We start from the raw sequence: 20,710 nt of genomic DNA on the forward strand, positions 1-20,710 counted from the left end.
TCTGAAAACTCGTGTTCCCATTAACAGAATAGGGGCAAACCCTATGGGTTGATGGCTATGGCACTGTCGTCGAATCCAGCAACTTTGCTTTTTTGTTTGTCTCGCAACGAGATTCTGTCGAAGCAAACAGAAGCGACATTTCGGGGGACCGGGACATGATGCAGATCGAGGGGCGATCCCCAGGGCTGTATTGAGGATCCTGCGTTCGTTAATTATGTTCAATACAGTACGTGTCTCGTAACAGTGTTTCTTGTGTTGTGAAGAAGGGCCATGGCCAGAAACGTCGCATTTCCCATTTAAAGGGAGTGATATTGACATGTTGAGTTTTTAGTAACATTTTGGCTGAATTTGTAAAGTCTAACGACACCTAGTGGCTTTAACCTCCCCATCAACCATTTTAAACTTAAGAGAAACATTTAAATGCCCCCGTTCCCCTGCCAATGCCCACCCCACAGTAGTATCGAGTACGGCACGTCGGTTCTCCACAGTTCGATTGACAAGTCGCGTTTGGTGGGGTAAAGTGTGGGGACGCCCAACTCCAACACCGTCTTGCCATTGTGGAAGAGTAGACCAAATACCCCGAGAGCTTTCCTCGAGTGGAGGACCTTTCAGCAACAGTAACGTGAGCAATTACTAAGATAACACTGGACACGGCTACTTTCGGAACCGGTAACCGATTATGAAAGCAGATCTAACACGGTTACAAGTTGTCTTTTAACAACACCGGGTTCTTTTGGGGCTGGTTGACACAGACTGCAACATGGATACTAAATGCCTAAACTAACTAGTAAACTAAACTATTTTACGAGGTAAAGCCCACAGTTATACGTCTCTTTTTTAGAAGCGACCTTACCAAATATGATGATAGCTCAACGAAGTGGGATTTCACGTAGACATTTAGCATAACTTTCAAAGCACGTTTCTAAATGTGGAGGGAAAACCCGAATAAACCAGAGAAAACTCTACGCAACCACGAGGATAGAGACATGCAAACTCAAAATATGAAGGCGTCAGGATCGGGATCGAACCCACGACCTCGTGTATACCAGGCGAGGTAGTTAACATCTCGTCAACGTGGATACCGTACAGGAGAAATTACTTATGAAGGGCTTATTTGCCGATTGTAGGTAGGCTAATGGTGTGTCATCACATTGCCTCTTACACTCGATACGGTAATTATATTATTCTTTGGTTCTTTGGGTAAAACCACGTAGATAGAAAAATAATAAAGAAATTGAAATATCACGACGTTTAGATAGCAACACAAGCAATCGTCATCAGGTGAAAAAATATAGCGGGAGAGCTGCTGAGGCAAGAAAACATGTGTAATTATATTGGTGGATAAAGTCATTCCCACGTCGTGTCGGGCATGGTGGATGTTTGACCACACTGTGGGTTGGTGAAGGGGAATATCACTCATGGCTGGTATCCGTGGCTGGGAATCGAATATGGGTCGCCGGGTTCATAATGCAGTGTGTTAACCACGAATAACAATAACCATCATTTGCCATTAAGTGGCGTCAACCACACCACGGCCCCTGTGTACCAGGCTAGGTGCACTTTGAGGCCACGTGAAGTGTCGAAGACTCGCTGACAGGTCACGGGACAGACCCAGCAGGTGCCATTGGTTGACCGACTGAGATGAGTGGCAGATGCACCACCTGTGCCCCCTACTGTGCCAACTTGCTGTGCTTTAGCCACCCGGCGCTCCGCTCGTTGTTGTGAGCGTCGCTCCTCTGCCCTCCGTTGTTGTTGGAGGGCGAATGCCTCCAAATGGCCAGAAGCGTCCTTCACGAGCCTCCTCCACAGTGCTAACCACGACGCCCCCATTGACTGCATCCGACTCACAGCAAGAAGATAAATATGAGGAATGCAAGTCACGTACAACAAGTTCACTAAACAGTCGGAGATATCTGAGAGGATTACAACTGGAACACAGCAGAATATGTATTGTATATTATACAGTCCCCTATTAGCTGTATCATGCTCCTGCGTCTTTGCTCCTCGCCTTAAACCCGCGCTGTCCAGGGTGCTAAAATGTGAATAACAAAAACCTCAATACAGAAGTCAATAACAATGCCTTGAAGAGAAAACACGTCTAATATATTGTCGGATGCGTTGATTTTTTTTTTTTGGGGGGGGGGGGTAAATGTGTGCTTGTGCACCATTGCTAACGCAGCACTCTCACTAAATAATTTGTTTAGTGCTGAAGTGTGCGTTCCTCGAATGGAGGGATAGCAAAACCGAACGGACTCTCTTTTGAAGCCCTCTCGTCATGGTAAGCACACCTCCACATTGACATCTATCTCCTGAACAAATTTCTGTTATCAAGAATAGTATAGTGCTGAAGTGTACGATTTTAAATACCCCTAACCCGACTCGCATGGCGTGGCGAGGCTCTTGTCCTCCAGTAGCCTGGTATGCGCCTGGCATAAGGGTGGCCATCATCACTGGGGGGGGTAGTTGTAGTTGGTGGTGGTGTGCCCGGACTCGCGTGTGATGTGTTGGTGTACGGTGCTTTTTCTGCAATATTTTGCTGTCTTTTCTTGAATTTTCTGTTTGCACATAGTCACATAGTCACTTTAAGATGTTTTCTTGTTCATGTTTTTAGTTTTTTGCTTGATGCGGTTGCACCCGATTCAAGAGCCGAATGGCTCACAGGGCTATACCAAATAAATGACAACTGAAACTGAATTGATTGTCACGGTGAGTGAGCGGCGGAGCTGAGTGGCGGCTCAATTAGCGCCGAGAGGGCGCGCGGGGCAGCCCCGCCCAGCGAGGCTGCCGCGTCTTTGTGAGCGCGCGCAGAGGACGCGGAGGCACCGCCACACGACGGCCCTCTGAGCCCGCAGTAGCAGTGCTCGGGCACGCGAGATCAAGATTCATCCCCCGTCGTCACGCGCCGAGGAGACATGTCCCGGCAGCGCGTCCTCCCAGCCGTTGTCGTCGTCGTGCTGACGCTGCTTCTCGCCTGGACTGCAACAGCAGCGACAACAGCAGCCGTCTCGGGTGCCGCGCAGGATGGCAGCGAGAGTACGTGAGCTGCGTACGCGACGTGGGCCGCTGCTGCGGGGATGTGCTGTGCTCCTGTGCAGAGGGGCTGCGCTGTGTGTATTGTCATGGTGGTGGTGGTGCTGTGTGTATGGGGAGCGATTAGTGTCGCGGTTAGGGCACTGCGCTACAAACCCCGCGACCCGAGTTCGAGTCCTGCTCACGGCCAATACCGGTGACGATTATCAAAACCGGTCATGGGCCTCCTCTAGATCGACCCAGCCACAAATGAGTACCTGTTGCGGTGTGTAAACATTGCCACTCAGGAGACAAAGGCGGCCGGGCATGGGGCTGGCCACTCACCCCTCGTGTGCCGTGCCGGCCTTCATAGGTGATGCTCGCTAACCACACTTGCCCCAGCAATCCGTTAAGGCTATACGGGAGATATTTGTCTTTGATGATGAGGAATGCTGTGTTTGTGAACTGTGTGTGCACTTGAGGTGTGCTGCCATTGTGTTTTTATTGGGTGTGTTGTGCTGGTGAGGTGTGCTGTATTTGTATACTATTTACGTGATTGTAAGGTGTGCTGTGGTTATGTACTGTATTTTATTGCTGTGCTGGTGCTGTATTTGTGTACTGTGTTGGTGTGATATGATGTTCTGTGTGTGCTGTTGGAGTGGTGTGGATGGTGAGTGTGCTGTGAGTGTGTGGCGTGTTGTGTGTGTGTGTGACATGCTGCGGAGGAGAGGCTGCTCTCCTCTGTCGGGAGTTGGACCGGTACCGCCTGGCAGAGGTCGCAACTGGGTACCCGATACCCGTACCCTACCCGATATCCGGCTACCCGTACCCGGCCGGGTACGGATACCCGTTTGAGACCCTGGTGCGGCCGGGTACGGGTACGGGTAGGCCGTGAGTCACTGGTGAGTCACCGTTTGTCACTCATTTCCCAACGTCTTGTCTCTTCTCACAATTCAAGTTCCTAGAATCAACCCATCCGCGCCTGCAACATGGCTTCATCTCAGAGGTCGCAATCGGGTACCCGTACCCTACCCGATACCCGGCCGGGTACGGGTAGCCGGGTATCGGGTAGGGTACGGGTACCCGTTTGCGACCCTGGTGCGGCCGGGTACGGGTAAGGAATCAAAACCCGTTTGCGACCTCTGCCGCCTGGATCTCTGTGGCATACAGGAGGTCCGGTGGACCGGCTCTGGCTCCTGCCACCATGAGGGGTGGACAGTCTTCTACTCGGGGCAGGAGACTGCCAAACAACAGGGTGTAGCTCTTCTTCTGAACAAAAGAATGAAGGAGACGTGGGAGCGTGGCGGTAAAGTATGGGAAGCTGTAAGCCCCAGGCTACTTTGGGCTCACCTTCCCATCAACCGAAGGCGAGGAGTGGTGGTCATGGTTACTTATGCCCCCACCGAAGACGAACATCCATGGAGGAATGCAGGCAAGGCCGATGAGTCAGATGCCTTCTATGACCTCCTATCACAGGTGCTGGCTAAAGTGGCCCCTCGGGATAGTGTAATTTTGTTGGGTGACTTCAATGCCTGAATTGGTCATCATGCTGGCACCTGGTTTGGAGTGATTGGAAGGCATGGGCCAGATCAGCTTAATAGCAACGGTAGGAGGCTGCTAGATTTTTGTGCAGCCCATGGGCTTGTAATTACCAACATGCTGTTCCGGCATCGGCACATCCACACAACATCATGAATGCATGCCGGGTCCAAGCAAGAACATCTGCTGGACTACATAGTGATGGACCAGCGGATGCGAGCCCATGTCCTTGATACCAGGACCAGCCGTGGAGCTGATCTGCTCTCTGACCATCGACTAGTCATCTGTAAGATGCGCCTACCATTCTTCCACTCCGGTGGTGGGTGTACACCCAGGACCCCATTCCAACCTAAGGTGGCCTGGTCTCAGTTAGCTGATGAAAGTTGCAAGCGAAAATTTCATCATCGCTTGCGGCTGGGGTTGGCATCGTCCCCCACTCCTGATGTCGAGGGTAAATGGGCGAGGTTTAGGACTGTGACTCATGCAGCTAAAATGGCTGCTTTGGGTACGTGGTCCAGACCTCCTCAGAGACCCTGGCTGACAGAGGAGGTGTTCAGGATGGTTGAGAGAAAGTGACAGGCCCACTCGAATCGTCTACAGCATCCCACGTCAGAGAATGAGGAGGCTTACCGCAGCCTTCACTCGGATGTTCGTAGAGGCGTGAGGCGCTGCAAGGATGGGTGGGGGTCGCGGGTTGCTGAGGAGGCCCGTGATCACAAATCCCTATTTAACTCCACCAAAAAAGTAACCTGCAGCGCCACACCTATTACCATCATTAGGGGAAAAACGGTGATCCAATCTCCGACCCTCAGGAACAGGTTTGCAGATTTGCTGAGCATTTCGGTGAGGTCCTGGGGGAGGGGAAATCCCTCAGCCAGGAAAACATCGTGGCACAAAGTGGGGATGACCCTGCTGAGGCTGCGGTGCCTCAAATATTGGAAGAAGAAGTCACCCCCTATGAGTGGCTGGCTGAGGTGCCATCTGCTGAGGAAGTACTGAAGGCGATCCAGAGTCTGAGACCAGTAAAGGCACCGGGCAGAGATGATCTTCCAAGCGAAATGCTGAGGGAGGGTGGCGTTTGTGCACAGACTGCCCTACATGACATCATAACAACAGTCTGGACCACTGGACGAGTTCCGCAGGATTGGAAGGATGCCCTGGTGGTCCCCCTCTTTAAGAAGAGGGAACGCACAGACTGTTACAACTACAGGGGCATCTCACTCCTCAGTGTGCCGGGAAAGGTCCTGGCAAGGATTATTCAACATCGCCTTGCTAGGCACGCTGAGGAGAGGCTTGCAGAGCCCCAATGCGGTTTCCGGAAAGGGCGGTCCTGCACAGATGCCATATTTTCTGTCCATCTGCTACAGCAGAGGTGTATGGAATTCCAACAAGACCTATATCTCTGCTTTATTGACCTGGTTAAGGCCTATGATACCATCAGTAGGCCTGGGCTCTGGGTTGTTCTTTGTGCTTTCAGAGTCCCTGAACCTCTGCTCATGCTCATTAAGGACCTTCATGATGGTGAGCAGGCCCGGGTAAAACTACGTGGCCGAGAGTCAGAGCCATTCCCTGTACACCTTGGGGTGCGACAGGGATGTCCTCTGGCTCCAACATTATTTAACATCTTTTCGACCACGTAGTTCGTGAAGCCTTCAGTAGCTGTACCGGAGGAATTTCCATCTGGTACAGATACAATGGGAGGCTGATCGATGCCCGGCTGCGGTCAAGGGATGGCTCCCTATTGGTCAACTACATCATGTATGCCAACGACCTGGTAATTGCGGCTCATTCAGAGGAGGAGTTGGAGGCACTCCTGCTGAAACTGGAGTGTGCCACTAAGAGGTGGGGCCTTACCATCAGCCCCATGAAAACGAAGCACCTGCCTGGGTATTTTGTACCATCGGACACTCCACCCCCACAACTCCCAATCGGTGATGGGGCAGTTGTGGAGAGAGTGGAGAGTTTCCCATACCTGGGCAGTGTGCTCATGACCGACTCCGGTTTAGCAGCATAGGTCTCACTCCGAATCAGTCGAGCGGCAATATCTTTTCATCGGTTGCGTAACACTGTGTGTAAGCTACCTGGTCTGTCGCTCCGCACGAAGCTTCAGGTCTTCTTGGCCACGGTCATTCCCTCCCTTCTCTATGCTTGCGAAACGTGGACCCCCCTAATGGAACATCTTCGCCAGTTAGAAACATTTAGGCTGGCCTGCCTACGATCCATCCTGGGTTTAATGAGGCTGGATTGTGTGAGGAGCTCACAAATCCTTGAAAGATTTGGGCAAAGTCCCATCGGTGAGCTCCTCAGGCAGGCAAGGCTGCGTTGGCTGGGTCATGTAGCCCGCATGCACAGCCACCGCATGCCTAAACAGCTTTTGTTCGGCCGGATAGAGAGGGCTAAATGGGCACGGCATGGGCTAGAGAAGAAATGGAGTGACGTGGTACAGGAAGATGTGGAGCTGAGTGGACTTGCCGATGACTGGTACCAGCGGTGTCAAGATCGGCCTCAGTGGAGGAGGCTCGTGAAGGACGCTACTGGGCAGTTGGAGGCAGTCACCCTCCAACAACAACGGAGGGAGGATGAGCGACGCTCACAACAACGAGCGGAGGGCCGGGTTGCTAAAGCACAGCAAGTTGGCACAGTAGGGGGCACAGGTGGTGCATCAGCCACTCGTCTCGGTCATCTCAGTCAGTTGACCCGTGGCAACTGGGTCTGCCCCGTGACCTCCTGCCAGCGGGCGTTCGACACTTCACGTGGCCTCAAGGTGCACATGGCCTGGCACAAGCGTCGTTGTGAAATCACCGCCACTTAGTGGCGAATGGAAGTTGTTGTTATGTATGACATCATATGTGTGTGCGTGTGTTGTGTATGTGGGGGAGCGGTGGCACAGCGGTCAGCGTGCTGTGTTACGAACACGGCGACCCGAGTCATATTCTCGCCCACGACCAATAACAGTGGCAGCGAATATTTGAACCAGTCTTGAGCCTTCCGTAGGTCGACTCAGCCTTAAACGAGTACCTTGTGCGGTGTGTAAACAGCAGCACTAGGGAGACATAGGCAGTCAGTCGTGGTGCTGGGCGCCTATGTCGCTCGCTTAATTCTGATATTTGTCTTTGTGTGTGCCTTGTGTGTGTGGGTGTGATCCTTCACAGTGCACCCGTGTGTAGACTGTCACGCTTTCCAGTTCATGCAACGCGCACTCAGTGAGATGCAGCGAGCTGCCAACAACTTGAACACACAGGTAAGTCCCAACCTCCTGCTGTACAATCGCATGGCTGGGTAAACGTGTTAATGTGAGGCTGTGTGTCGATTCAAATGAATGTAAATGCTTACCCCCAGCTCTCATACTCTGATGGTGCATTGTCTTTTGGCGTCATCTGGTCCAACACCATGTGAGACTAGGCTCTAAGAAAAGCTGTCTCGGGTGTGGACCAATCAATTTCAAGGACAGTGCATACATTATCAGAGTTGTGTTTTTTGTTTGCATTCCGACCGCAGGTATTGTGGTCAATGCAAACATGACTCCTTGTAAAAAAAGGTGTCAGTTTTGGTGCCAGATAAAAGGGTAAAAAAACAATTATCATATTTTGCTACTGGCAAAGGAGGTTCCAATAGTGTCAAACTGGAGATGTCATTCTTGTTTCATATATTCATCATGATGAGCCATAATTCACTGCTGGATTTGAGCCTTCCCAAGTCACTGTCCTGTGGTGTAGAAATCCATTTAGCACCTGCATTTTTTTTTGCAGTTTTCATCCCTCCATCTTCATAAAGGGCATCCTCTAGGGCACTCCGTAAGTCTTGACCACCAGCCATCATCCCTTCTAGTGACCATGCCTTGATAAAGCACAATTTTCTAAATTAAACATTTTTAAACTAAGTTTGGTGATTTCTACGTTAACTTGAAATAATTATAAATGTACAAACAGCCTTGCTTAATATCTGTGAAGGTAGGTTTGAATATGTTTTTACTAACGTTTGAATTACTGTTATCTGTACAGCAGAATAGTGATGTTTATTCTATATAATGTTGAAATGCCCAGTGGTCTTGCTCAGTTTAGTTTAGTCCTTGGGCCAGAGCAGAAATGGAAACCATTTAACAAAACAACATTTTAATGGTACCAACCTATTTATGGCTAATAAGAGTTAATTATTTGTTATAACACCTCAGGTGGTCCAGTGGGCATTGATTCTTAAGATCATTCATTCGGGCATTTAGCCCCCCTTCTCCCACCCTTCCCTTTTTTCCCTTCTACAAGAGTATAAGAGCTTAGAAAGACACCAGAGTTGCACAGTGTATTGAATAAGTTTATTGAAACATGCGGTTTAGACAGGTTTCCATTCTACTGGAATCCAGAATGTGTTTGTGCTGGTGTAAATCTCCTTTCATCCTCTGTGTGCACCTGAATCGTCTTGTTCATAAAATACTTGAAAAAAACACCTCAGTTGGTACAGACATATGAAATATCTGGTCTGGTCTCATAGACTAATCCTGTCGATGGTGCCCTGCATGGTGTGTGTAGACGGAGGCGCTGCTCGCCGGCGTAGCAGCACGAGAGCGTTGCCGCTGTGATCTATCCCTCCCTGTGCTGGGAGAAGACACCAAGACCTGAGAGAACTCAGGACGGCCCCTGTCCCACTGCTGTATACATTTGTAGTTACCATACGCCTTCTTCCGCTTCTTTCCCTCGGCCAAGAGTATCCAATCATCCAACTCACTGTCCACTCTTCAATTCCCTTTGAGCAACCTCTTACAGATGACATCTTGAGATACAGTAAAACCACTCTCATCCATAATCATTCAACCATAGTTCCTGTTACCAGCAGAGGTTAGTGGATGTAAATTTGTACCCGTTTATTCGATACGTTTATATGAAGGATGGCAGATAAGAGCCTCTTGGTATGACGAGTTCGTTGTGACTGTGATGCTGTGGCTGTGGTTAAATATCTAAACCACAGCCACTGCCTCGTGCATAATACATGACATAGCATGGGGCATCCCCCGTGTGAATAAATAAACTCGACATCAGAAATATTTGAACCTTATGGCGGGACCCCGGGGTCCCAAATAAACGGAAGTCAAAATCATAATTAATTCATTTATTTTTGACGACTCCGTCCCACCGCGCACATAAACGCCGCGACCCACCTGGCGCGGTTCATTCTGTTGTCATGTCCTCCAAGCACAGCGAGGACGAATGCGCAGAAGAAACAAAACTTTGAAACTTTGATTAGCGCATCGTGTAGAGCTCGTCGAGAGGAATAGATTGCCGTATCGTTCACCTTCAACAACGCAGTTTATGCGAGAGCCGGGGGCTTATGGGACCCCGGGGTCCTGCCATAAGGCTCATTTTATAAAATGTAGCTATGTCACCCAAGGGTGGTCCATGTTATTTATCACGCTTTTCACTCCAGAAGATTAACCAAGCATTCCAGCTTCCATGAGATCCATTTACATCTTAGAACAGAGAAAGTCTCGACATCTACATACACAATACCATTGATTCTGGGACGGGCCCTAAGTTGTCACAGCAAGCATCTAAGTCATACATGCCACGACATTCACTGCATTTCAATGCTGGACCAATCCGAGCTAAATTGCCCACACGTGCTTTTGGAATATATATCAACAGAAATGTCTCCATATTTAAGGCACTGAATTTATAAAGAAAATCTTGGGAATTGGTAAAATTATCTGAGCTTCATAAAATAGGATTATACTTGCTTTTCATTTTCCATGTTTGATATAACTATAAAAAATGAATGGAATTGCTAAAAATTCACTTTATCAAAATAAAGTTTGTCAAGCAATAACAAAACAATTGGAGGTGCATACTGGTTAAGTTGTACCATTATGGGGCTGCCTTCATTCAGCAGTAGATTTGCAAAGATCCACATTTATCACGAAATATATCTGTATTTCAAATGTTCTATAGCGTGATACTTTCTCAATTTCTGTCAGGTAATTATTCTGTCTGCTTTGAAGAAGGAGCATTTCCCACAAACATTGGACTGTCCTTAAAGTGTGCCCCCATAAAAAATGCTTAGAGCTGCGTTTAATTTTTTTTCTATGTTCCGGTAAAATGACTCATTTTGTATTCCTGGTATTTAGAGAGAGAAGTGATTGCGTTTTGTCACTAGGGGTGGGGGGCTGGGTGGTCCGTGGAAATATTTGCATCGGCTGAGTTGTCCGCGGGCCAAAAAAGAGAAACACTGTTGTCAGGCACAGGCAGGGTGAATAGTGACAACATAGTGAGGTTGTTTATCACTTGGTGCATCCAGTGGTTGCTGATGAATCTCATCTTCCAACCGTCACACAGGAAGGCTCCAGTTTTTGCATGGAAGTCACGGAGTGGTCACGGAAATCATACATTTAAAGTTTATGACATCTTAAACATAGCTGTGGAAACATTTCATGAGGTACTTGCTTTTTTTCTTTCAAAAATGCTGTACTGCATGTGCTGCACAGACAGACGTGTGTGGGGCGTCATGAGGAGGGATGGGGCCATATGGTTATCCCCATAAGAACTGCGTCCCCGTTATATTCACATTGACTTGAAATGTAAAAAATACTCAAATTGGTAACTTTATGTATTTTAAAAAGTTTACAAACTTTCTTTTTAGGATTTTAACTTAAATACATATTGATATTTATCATACAAGACACGTTTTCAGATGGGGCACCATCCCATGTTATTCTGTGACCTTTCTGTGAATAGTTTTTTTCTCCTACATGTCAGTCTTGAATTTTACTAAAATAACCGAACCAAAATCAGAGCCTTATTACTCCTGTCAACTCATCAGCACCACCTCTATGATAACCGCCGCGTTAAGTTTGAATGGAGCATGTTATGCTTTCAACGACGTCTCTAGAAACGTGAGTGTGGCAGTCTCAGTACCGTAGGTGTTTGCTTAATACTAAGCTTGTGTTCAGTCCCCTTAACAAAATATTTTTAAAGTGTAATTAGACTGTGGTAAATGTAATCCAATTGCTATGTTATTTAAATATGTAATCATAAGGAACTGGGCATATAGTTATATTTAAGTGATGAAACATTCCAAACATTTATGAAAAATACGTTGCATGTTTAGTGTGGTTTATTGAATTCTAATACTGTTTTCAGACTTCTTAGAGAGTTGTTGGGAAACATGTTGAGTTTATTTTATAGACAGCACACCATTTCAATCACTTTCTACGCAGGTGAACGGCAGTGCAGTGCCTCTCCTCCATCACCCCCATATCCGAATGCCGTTACCTTTGGAGACCAGCAGATCCATAGTTCTATATAAAAAAAAAATACAGTAAATCTCCTATACATATCTGTCCCTGCACATCAAGAATAAAAGTATCTTTTTCCTGTCAACTGCAAGACTTACTGGGAGTGAAACACAAGCAAATTTTGAGCTGGTTTTGATGCAAGGTCTCATCAGCAAAGTCCGGCTTGAAACTATGCTAGTTGAATTCTAGTGAAATCAGTTATATTCAAACCTCAACAAGTCACACATTAAATGGATAGCAGTTGAAAACCAATGATGATTGTGGTATTTTGACCTGAGGAAAGTTCACGTGCTGCAAAACAGGCTAATCTCTCACAATACAAAGATCGCTGCCCCAGCCTCTGTGGTTGGACCATCTTTAGCTCCACCCATCTACCTTGATGCACACATCTCAGGCCTATATAAGACTTTGTCTCAGCAGCTTTCTCTCTCTCTCTCTCACCTGGAGACGATTGCTTGTGTTGCGATCGAAATGTGATGTTTAATTCTTTTTTTTTCTACGTGGCTTTACCGAAAGACCCAAAGAATAGAATGGGAAGAAATTGGCTTGCCCAGAGAAAACCCACACAATTTTTGAAGATGTCGTATCATACATAGCACATTTGCCATAATATGGAGTCTTACCACTCTTCAAATAGTTATTAAATACATATATTGACCACTATCATATTCAGCAGGAGAGAAAATACTCCCATGCGAGGCTCCTGCAGAAGAGACATTTGCTCATAGAAATTATGGCATGCAATGGATACTCTAGTTGATTTGCAGATGTTGGTTTGCCTGTCCTTGATGTACCATTTTCACTTTTTTTTGCTTTATAGACAACTAGGGCAGGTGTTGTTAGCGACCACATATTACGGACAACACAACACAAGAGGTGGTGTGGCCAAGACTACACACTGCCGCCTTCGTCCCTCCAATACGCTGCTGCCAAACGTATCTGCGTTTTAGACAGAGGTGCCCAAGAGGATCCCAGGGCAGGCTCGCATCTGAATTTCTGCAGGCGTTTTATATATTCAGAATTTGAATCCGGATTGTGGGGCTCTGGTGCCTAAAGTTCCACATACACACACATGCAAATTTAGTCATTTGTAAACAATTTTATCTATAAATATGAAAGGGAAACTTGTGAATATGTGTGTCTGTTCGAAATGTTTAGCGTACTTCCTGACATGCAACATACTTGAAATTTGTCATGTGGGTAGCTTCCAGACTGTACACAATGCAAAAAGTATAAAAATAGACTTGTATTTGGGGGGGGGGGGGGGGCGCAATAATGGATATATTTTGCACGGCAAGTGAGCGGTGACGTCACATCTGTGATATCACCCGCATGCGGCAGCGTTACGCAGTGTGCCTGCTGACGTAACGCATCCCCCCCACCCTACGCGTAGGCCGTGTATTAATCCAAGACAAGAATCCAAGTCTCGGGGGAAGCCGGGTAGTAAAGCTAGTCTACCATACACTGAAGATGGCATTTTAAGAAAATGTGGCAACTTCACGATGTTTAAATGGGCCCATTATATCTATTTACATCAACAACGATTTGTTTCCCTGAGCATCTCTCCCCTCTCCCAATCACGTGGTGAAAATTGCTGTCCTACTTTTACAGCTGAAGATGATCCCACATTGTGCTGTTTGTATTATTGAGCTGTTAATAAACCTAATGTAGCATTTGGTTATGTCTGCATGTTGTGATAAATATTGTTACTGTAATACCATAATAACAAATGTAATTATCTCTGTTTTAATATAAAAATGTTAGTCTCAACCCACATCGGCACCGTGTGTACTGTGAATTATTGACAAAACATGCAAACACATGAATCTGGAGCCAAGTTATAAAATATGCGCACGTCAAAACAACGTGAAATTAATTTTTGCTCAACAGTAGGGTGTGATTAATTTCCCCATGTACATTTATTTAATCAGATATTGGATATTAAATTATGCAAACACCATGAACAAAATACCTTGCTCCATGCCTCCATTCCCCAATATTTTTCCAAATCTCAGCACAAAGTTGAGAGCATCTTATCATTGCTCTAAGCTCGCCCTAAACATTTCGTTATTTATGCATGCGTGGACAAGATGACTGATGCTGAATATTGGGATAATGTCCACAGCAATAATATTTCGTTTTCTGTCATGTCAATCATGCAAATTGCATCTCACTACAAACGGGTTGTAAGCAGTAGCTAACAACCCAAAACACCTGGAGATGATACCAATGTTGATTGTAATGATGATGGTAATAATTTCCGTGTTCATGTTAACAAGGGCTGTATAAACTCGGCACTGACGGCGCTGTAAATGCACGTGCAATGTACCTCTCGTAACGACGCGACTCAGAGTGGTTAACCTTATTCATGTGTTTGAGCCATTGCACCTAGGTTAGTGAATAAAAGTGACAGTTTACACAAGTTTTAGAATGCACGTTCATCCATTACATCTCGGTATGTATGGTCAACTTATTTCGCACTGTACGTAGCCAACCGTGCTAGTCGAAGGTGCGGAGGAAAGACAAAAAACTAAACAAAAAAACAGTTCCAAAGAAATAAGTTTTCAATCTAGATTTCAAAGTGCATAGCTCCAGTGGCTTCCTAATATCGGAAGAAAGAGCGTTACAAACGGCCGCAGAAGCATATCTGAAAGCGGGCAATGCAGCGACCGTCTTTGTTCGATGGCTATCCAAAAGCCGCTGCTGTGAGGATGACCAGAGTTCGCATGATGGTTTATGCTCCTTGATGAGATCAGAAAGGTATTGTGGTTCATATGTCGCAAGAACTTTGTGTGTAATGAGTGTGACCTTATAATGCATTCGTTGGACAACTGGACACCAATGCAGCCCAGCGAGCACTGGATGGACATGCAGTACCTGACATGACACGTATCAAATACATTTGTATACGCTGCATCTTGTTAAGGTTTTTGCCAGACATCCCGTATAGTAGTGAGTTGCAATAATCAAGCCTTGTCGATACTATGCTACACGCTACCACATTGGCTATGCCACGACTCAATAGTGGTCGAATGTGTCCTAGAGCCCTAATATGAAAATTTCAGGACCTGACTATATTTTGCAGGTGGTGATATAACGACATATTCCGGTTGAGTATGGTTCCGAGGTTCTTTAGATGAGTAAAAAACTGAATCCCGGAGTCTGTGACCGCCACACCTGATCCTCCCACAAATGTTTTCACCTGAGCCCTAGTGTCAACAAGCAGAACCTTCGATTTTCCTGAATTAAGCAGCATTTCGTTCAATGCAAACCACACAAGCACCACTCGCGTGCAATCTTCGAGGTTACGGAGGCTCTCCATATCTAACTTTGACTTCATTGCAGTGTAAAATTCTGTATGGATTTTTTTTCTCCAAAAATATTTTATTAAAAAACAATTCAGGTATACATAGAGGATATGAAAGGGGTTTGGCACCAGCACAAACACATTACGGATTACAGTGCAATGGAAACCTATCTAAACCACATGTTTCAATAAACTGTTTCAATAAATTATACATCCCTGGTGTTTCTAAGCTCTGATACCCCTGTACGAAAAAAATGGAGGGGAGGGGGAAGGGGGTGGGAGTGTCTAAATGCCCTAATGAATGCGCTTAAGAATCAATGCCAACTGCAGGTGAGGTAGTGACGGGGTTCCATGTGCAATGACAGGGGGACACCTGTCGGCCTGGAGTGGTAATTACGGACATGGCTGCATTACATAATGCCTTATTATAAGGGGGGCGTATCTGGGTCCTGTAGAAGTGGTGGAAGTCAAACGGACACAGTGCGTGCACCTACGAGTTGGCTGTCGCCGTTGGTTTGTTCCTCCGTCGCGGTTTAAGCCTTATATTCCTCCTTAGACTAACACCTCATCTCCAAATTGTGTACGGCCGGTGTCAGTTGTGTCCGACGAACCGGTGGAGACGCCAATGGAGAGCATGCGTTAGGAGGACTGTATTGTGCCGCCCACAGCTTCAGAACCCCTAACCGACGGGGCCTGTGATCCCGCCGAACGCGCGTAGTCGCTGACCGAGATGGAAGCCGCGATACCTGTGAAGCTGGGAGTGAAACCACCTTTTTTGGGTTTCCAGGAGGAGCCCACATCTTCTGTCAAGGATGTGAAGATTGTCCCCATGGGCGGACCCGGCTTTGAGGACTCGGTCCAAATGTTTAAAATTTCGATAACACCGTTGGTTGCGTGTGTATGTGGGAATTGGGGGGGGGGGGGGGGGTTGCGCTCGCGTGTTTTATAGAAGACAATTTTTTTTTATTCTCCTCTTTCCCCTCTCTGTTCCTATTGTTGTTCTCTTACCTCCCTAGGTTGCTGGTTGAATCCTTCCCTTTTATTACAGATCGTTCTGCCCTATTCACAGAGAAATTTTGTTATATTTGTTCCACTTCTGGCGGAACTTTTTCTGCATCACGTGTGTTTTGGTTATTATTATTAACCGGGACGGCTATCTTTTAACCACGGGGGGGGGGGTGATGTAATGACAGGGTGGCACCTGTCGGCCTGGAGTGGTAATTACGGTCATGGCTTCATTACATAATGCCTTATTATAAGGAGGGCATATCTGGGGTGAAGGTGAAAGGCGGAGTCAGTCGACAAATAAGTTAAAGTTACATATTCTCAGGTTTTTTCGGTAAAGTCACGTAGGTAAAAAACATTAAAATTAATGAAAGTAAAATAAAACAAAACAAAATAAAATTCACTGAATTTTATTTTGTTTTGTTTTATTTTACTTTCATTAATTTTAATGTTTTTTACCTACGTGACTTTACCGAAAAAACCTGAGAATATGAATCATTGCAGTCACGAAAGCTTCAAATCTAGAAGTTAAAGTTACCCCAATGGGTTCTCCCTTATCTCCAGTTGTAGCCAATGTTATCATGGAAAAATTTGAGACAGATGTCGCTGCCCACCACTTACATTAACTTTACCTTTAGAAGCTAACCCCCTCTTCCTGATGACGAATGCTTGTGTTGCGATCAAAACGTCGTAGTTTTGTTATTTTTGTTATTTTCTTTGAATCTATCTCCGTTACGTCACCGAAAGACCCAAAGAATAAGAATTCCTGCAGTCACGAAAGCTTTAAGTCAAGATTTTACACATTTATAGATGAGGATCAATCTGTGCCACCTCGTGACGTTGCTTTTCATTGTCGAGTGTTTTTGAAGATTTTCTTTTATATTAAAAGCTACATATCAATGTGCTCATAGAATAAATTTACCAATCATTTATGTCTTCACAGTTGCATACTAAATGCTCCTACGACATGGATAACTGAAATAAATCGTAGGTCGAGAGTGAGCAACGGCAGTAGCAGTCGTTATAATTTTCAAAGGTTAATTATTGAAAAAGGTCATAACTAAAGTGTTCGAAAGTATAATCTCTCTCAACAGAATCGATACCGACGCGAGCACGGAGGAGACAATCCTCAACCATCTACGTGGCAAGGACCCCAACGACGGACACATCATCTGTGTCAGAGGCACGTTTGTCTTCCGCGGTCACCAGTGCAGTTGTTTCGATTTTGGAGAGTGAGTGGGACAGGAATTGTGCCATCCGGTATAGTAATAACAGTAGTAATAACAACAATAGTAAAATGATATATTACGTAGGCCACTCTGGAATTCACCTGATGCTGGTTTTAAATCACCAGCAAAACGTCGTACGGAAATTGTAAATGTTGTGAATTTGCTCTCCAACACACCGGTGTGTTAAAGTAGTCACTAATTGGCACGTTTTGTTTACGTGGCGACTCTAATTAGCTGTGCAGGTGGTATTGGCTTCACCACACCCAAAAAACTGTACAATATTATGAATTTTAACAGATTGTTGGAGCAAATGCTTTTAGCGAGCACCTATGAAGCCAACACGGCACATGAGGGGGCGGGTGGCCAACACCAAGCTCAGCCGCCTTTGTCTCCCCATTACTGATATTTACACACCACACCAGGTACTAATGTAAGGCCGAGTCGAACTAAGGGAGGCCTGGGACTTAAAAGCACACACACACAGCAGGGGTAATATTCACATAGAAACCCATCGACTCACATAGACATCCGTTAGCAGCAGGCACTAAGTGAATTATTACACTGCAGGACCGTGAGATTGATATTCATTTTGGAGTCCTTCATCCGACAGTTGATTAATCATAGCAGATCATAACAATGATTAATAATTATCAGCGGTATATGACGTTATAGGACACACACTGGTATTGTATTTTGGGGGGCTTTGCTGTACCTCGTCCGAGCAAATATTTATTGAACATTCTCTAACTGTGGTGAGTTCTCCAATCATTGCACGTTTACAATGTAGGACACATGCTGCCAGTTACGCAAGAGGCGCCGTAAACTCACAACAGCGACCCACAGATCCACAATGTTGCACCTCACCAATTCTCCAACGACACCACATGATGATCTGCACCACGGCCATCATCGCCAACACCCCGCACATCGGCAGTGACCTGTTGGGTCACGTCTGGTGTTGTGCAGCAGCATCGGAGTCAGGCAGCTGACATCGTCGTCCTTGTAGTCCACCACATTTCCGTTGTGACAGGAGCTCAGCACAGCGAAGCCCATGATGCTTTCCAGCAGTGGCATCTTCATGTGAGCGTTGCCGATGTGGAGCCAGTCCGAGTGTGAGCTTCGCGTGCGAGCGCTGAACACTCAGCGCTTGGCCTGTTGTGACGTCAGGCCTGCTGTGGCTCCCGTTATGGTGACGTCACGTCTGAGAGCATTTCTTGTTTAATAATTTGAACTACGTGACATCTGCGTATGCTTACCATTACAAACATGCGTTTATTTAACATTGGATTCTAATGCAATTAGATCGTTTAATTTTAGTGTCACATGAAACGTGAACCAATGTTTCTTGTTTCTTTGTTTATAAATAATTTTTGCAGAGATTCCAAAATGGGCAGGAACCACGACTTCAATGCAACTCAAAGGCAAAGTCATTTCTCACTCATGAGCATTGAGGAATTAGAGGTCATCTGCTGTGTATAACCCTGAACCAGTAGTGGAAATTCCACATTACTCTAGCAAGGGAGATTCTTCCCATAGGACAACCACTGTTTAGTTCCCCATGAAGTAGTAGCCATTTTATTGGCACTGAATGGATGAATTCTTTATTTGGCTGTCAGGTGGATGAGAGTACGACAGACAGGGTGAACTCAATCGGTAGCGACACGGGAGACGGTGACTCGGATTAAGATAGTTATGTTGCAAGTGTTAAGTATTTAGTGAATACTTTTTAGTGACAGTAAACCAACATTTGCCAGAATTGGCAAATTTCCTAATGAAGCTGGTTGTAATCCCCAGCGAAACGTCGTACTCAAATTGAAAATGTTGTGGGTTTACTCTACAACACACCCGTGTGCTCAAGTAGCCACTAACTGGCACGTTTTGTTTACGTGACAACCCTAACTAATTGGCTGTGTAGGGTGGTAGTGGGTTCTTGACACATTTATATTTATGCGATCTAACCCAAAAAGCCTTTATTACGAATACTTTAGATGTCTTACTTTGGAAGAGCGCTCATTCCGTTGTTTGGCTCCCAAGTTGTGCAATGACCTCACAAATGACATCGGAGAAGCTGGTAGTTTTTTCACATTTAAAAGGCTGCTGAAGACCCATCTCCTTGGTCTAATATAATTCTGTGGGGTGATCTGGTCTGACAACTTGACATTAGTCATTGATGGTAATTTTGTGCATTGAACTCGGTTCATACTCCAGGTTTGCTGGTTTCTAGTCTCAAACTATAAACTAAACTATTCTTTATTTTACGAGGTAAGGAAGGCCCACCAAGCTATATAGCTCTTTGTAAGAAGCGACCTGGCCACAAATGATAGTTCTATGAAGTGGCTTATCATGTGGAAATATATAGCAGCCAAATACTCTAAACTCATGTTTCTAAATGAGGGAAAAACTGGAAGACCCGGAGAAATATCCACACAACCACAGGGAGAATATGCAAACTCCAAATACACAGGTGTCCGGGTCTGGATCGAAACCACAACATCATGTATACCAGGCAATGTAGTTAACATCTCGCCACCGTTTTTGTGGGCTCGTGGTCTGGGCTTATTGGGTTGCTAATTCAAGTTTGTGCTTCCGTAGTCCAGGTTATGGGTTCATAGTCCGAATATTAGGATTCTTAGTCCGGTATCTGCATGTATAGTGTCCATGGTGCAGTGTGCTGGTCGACATCTCATTCAAGTGGAGTGTACTATGAACACCATCAAATAAGGAAGATGTTGTGGTTTTTAATCAGACCAAATATGTATTTTATAATCTATTTTATATATATCTTTGAACTTCGCATTATTTTTTATTATTTTGTGTATCTAAAATTTGTATTATGTAATGTTAAGTTTACATGTAAGTGCTGTAACAATTCTATTGTGAAGGGCGCTATATTAAATCAAATTTGGTTGATTGATCCTAAACTCTTTGTGCCTTACAAAAACACATGAAAATAGTGTACTTTATGACAGAAAGCTCTAGTCATCAATATACATCCACTTGAAAGACAATAGATTTGTAAAATGGCTTGGGTTCTATAAGAAATGTTTAATATATCACGTGATGAACCAATATCTCCCTGAATTTCACCGAGTGAAATAACTCTAAACTGCACCGGATTGCTTGGATTCAAATAGACCCAGATTGTGTACCTGTGCCGAGTACCAATTTTCCAGACTCTTTCCCAATTTAAGGATTGTTGAAAATGAGAGTTGGGTGTCTTTGTACACCCATGCTGGTACTCGCTATTGAAACAAGTCAGTTTTTAATGCAACAGTTTGAGATATGCAGTGAAACACATCTGACACTTACAAACTCATGTTGCAATGGATTGTGGATAAAGAT

This window comes from Lampetra fluviatilis, chromosome 4 (assembly GCF_964198595.1).
Source record: "Lampetra fluviatilis chromosome 4, kcLamFluv1.1, whole genome shotgun sequence".
Taxonomy (NCBI): domain Eukaryota; kingdom Metazoa; phylum Chordata; class Hyperoartia; order Petromyzontiformes; family Petromyzontidae; genus Lampetra; species Lampetra fluviatilis.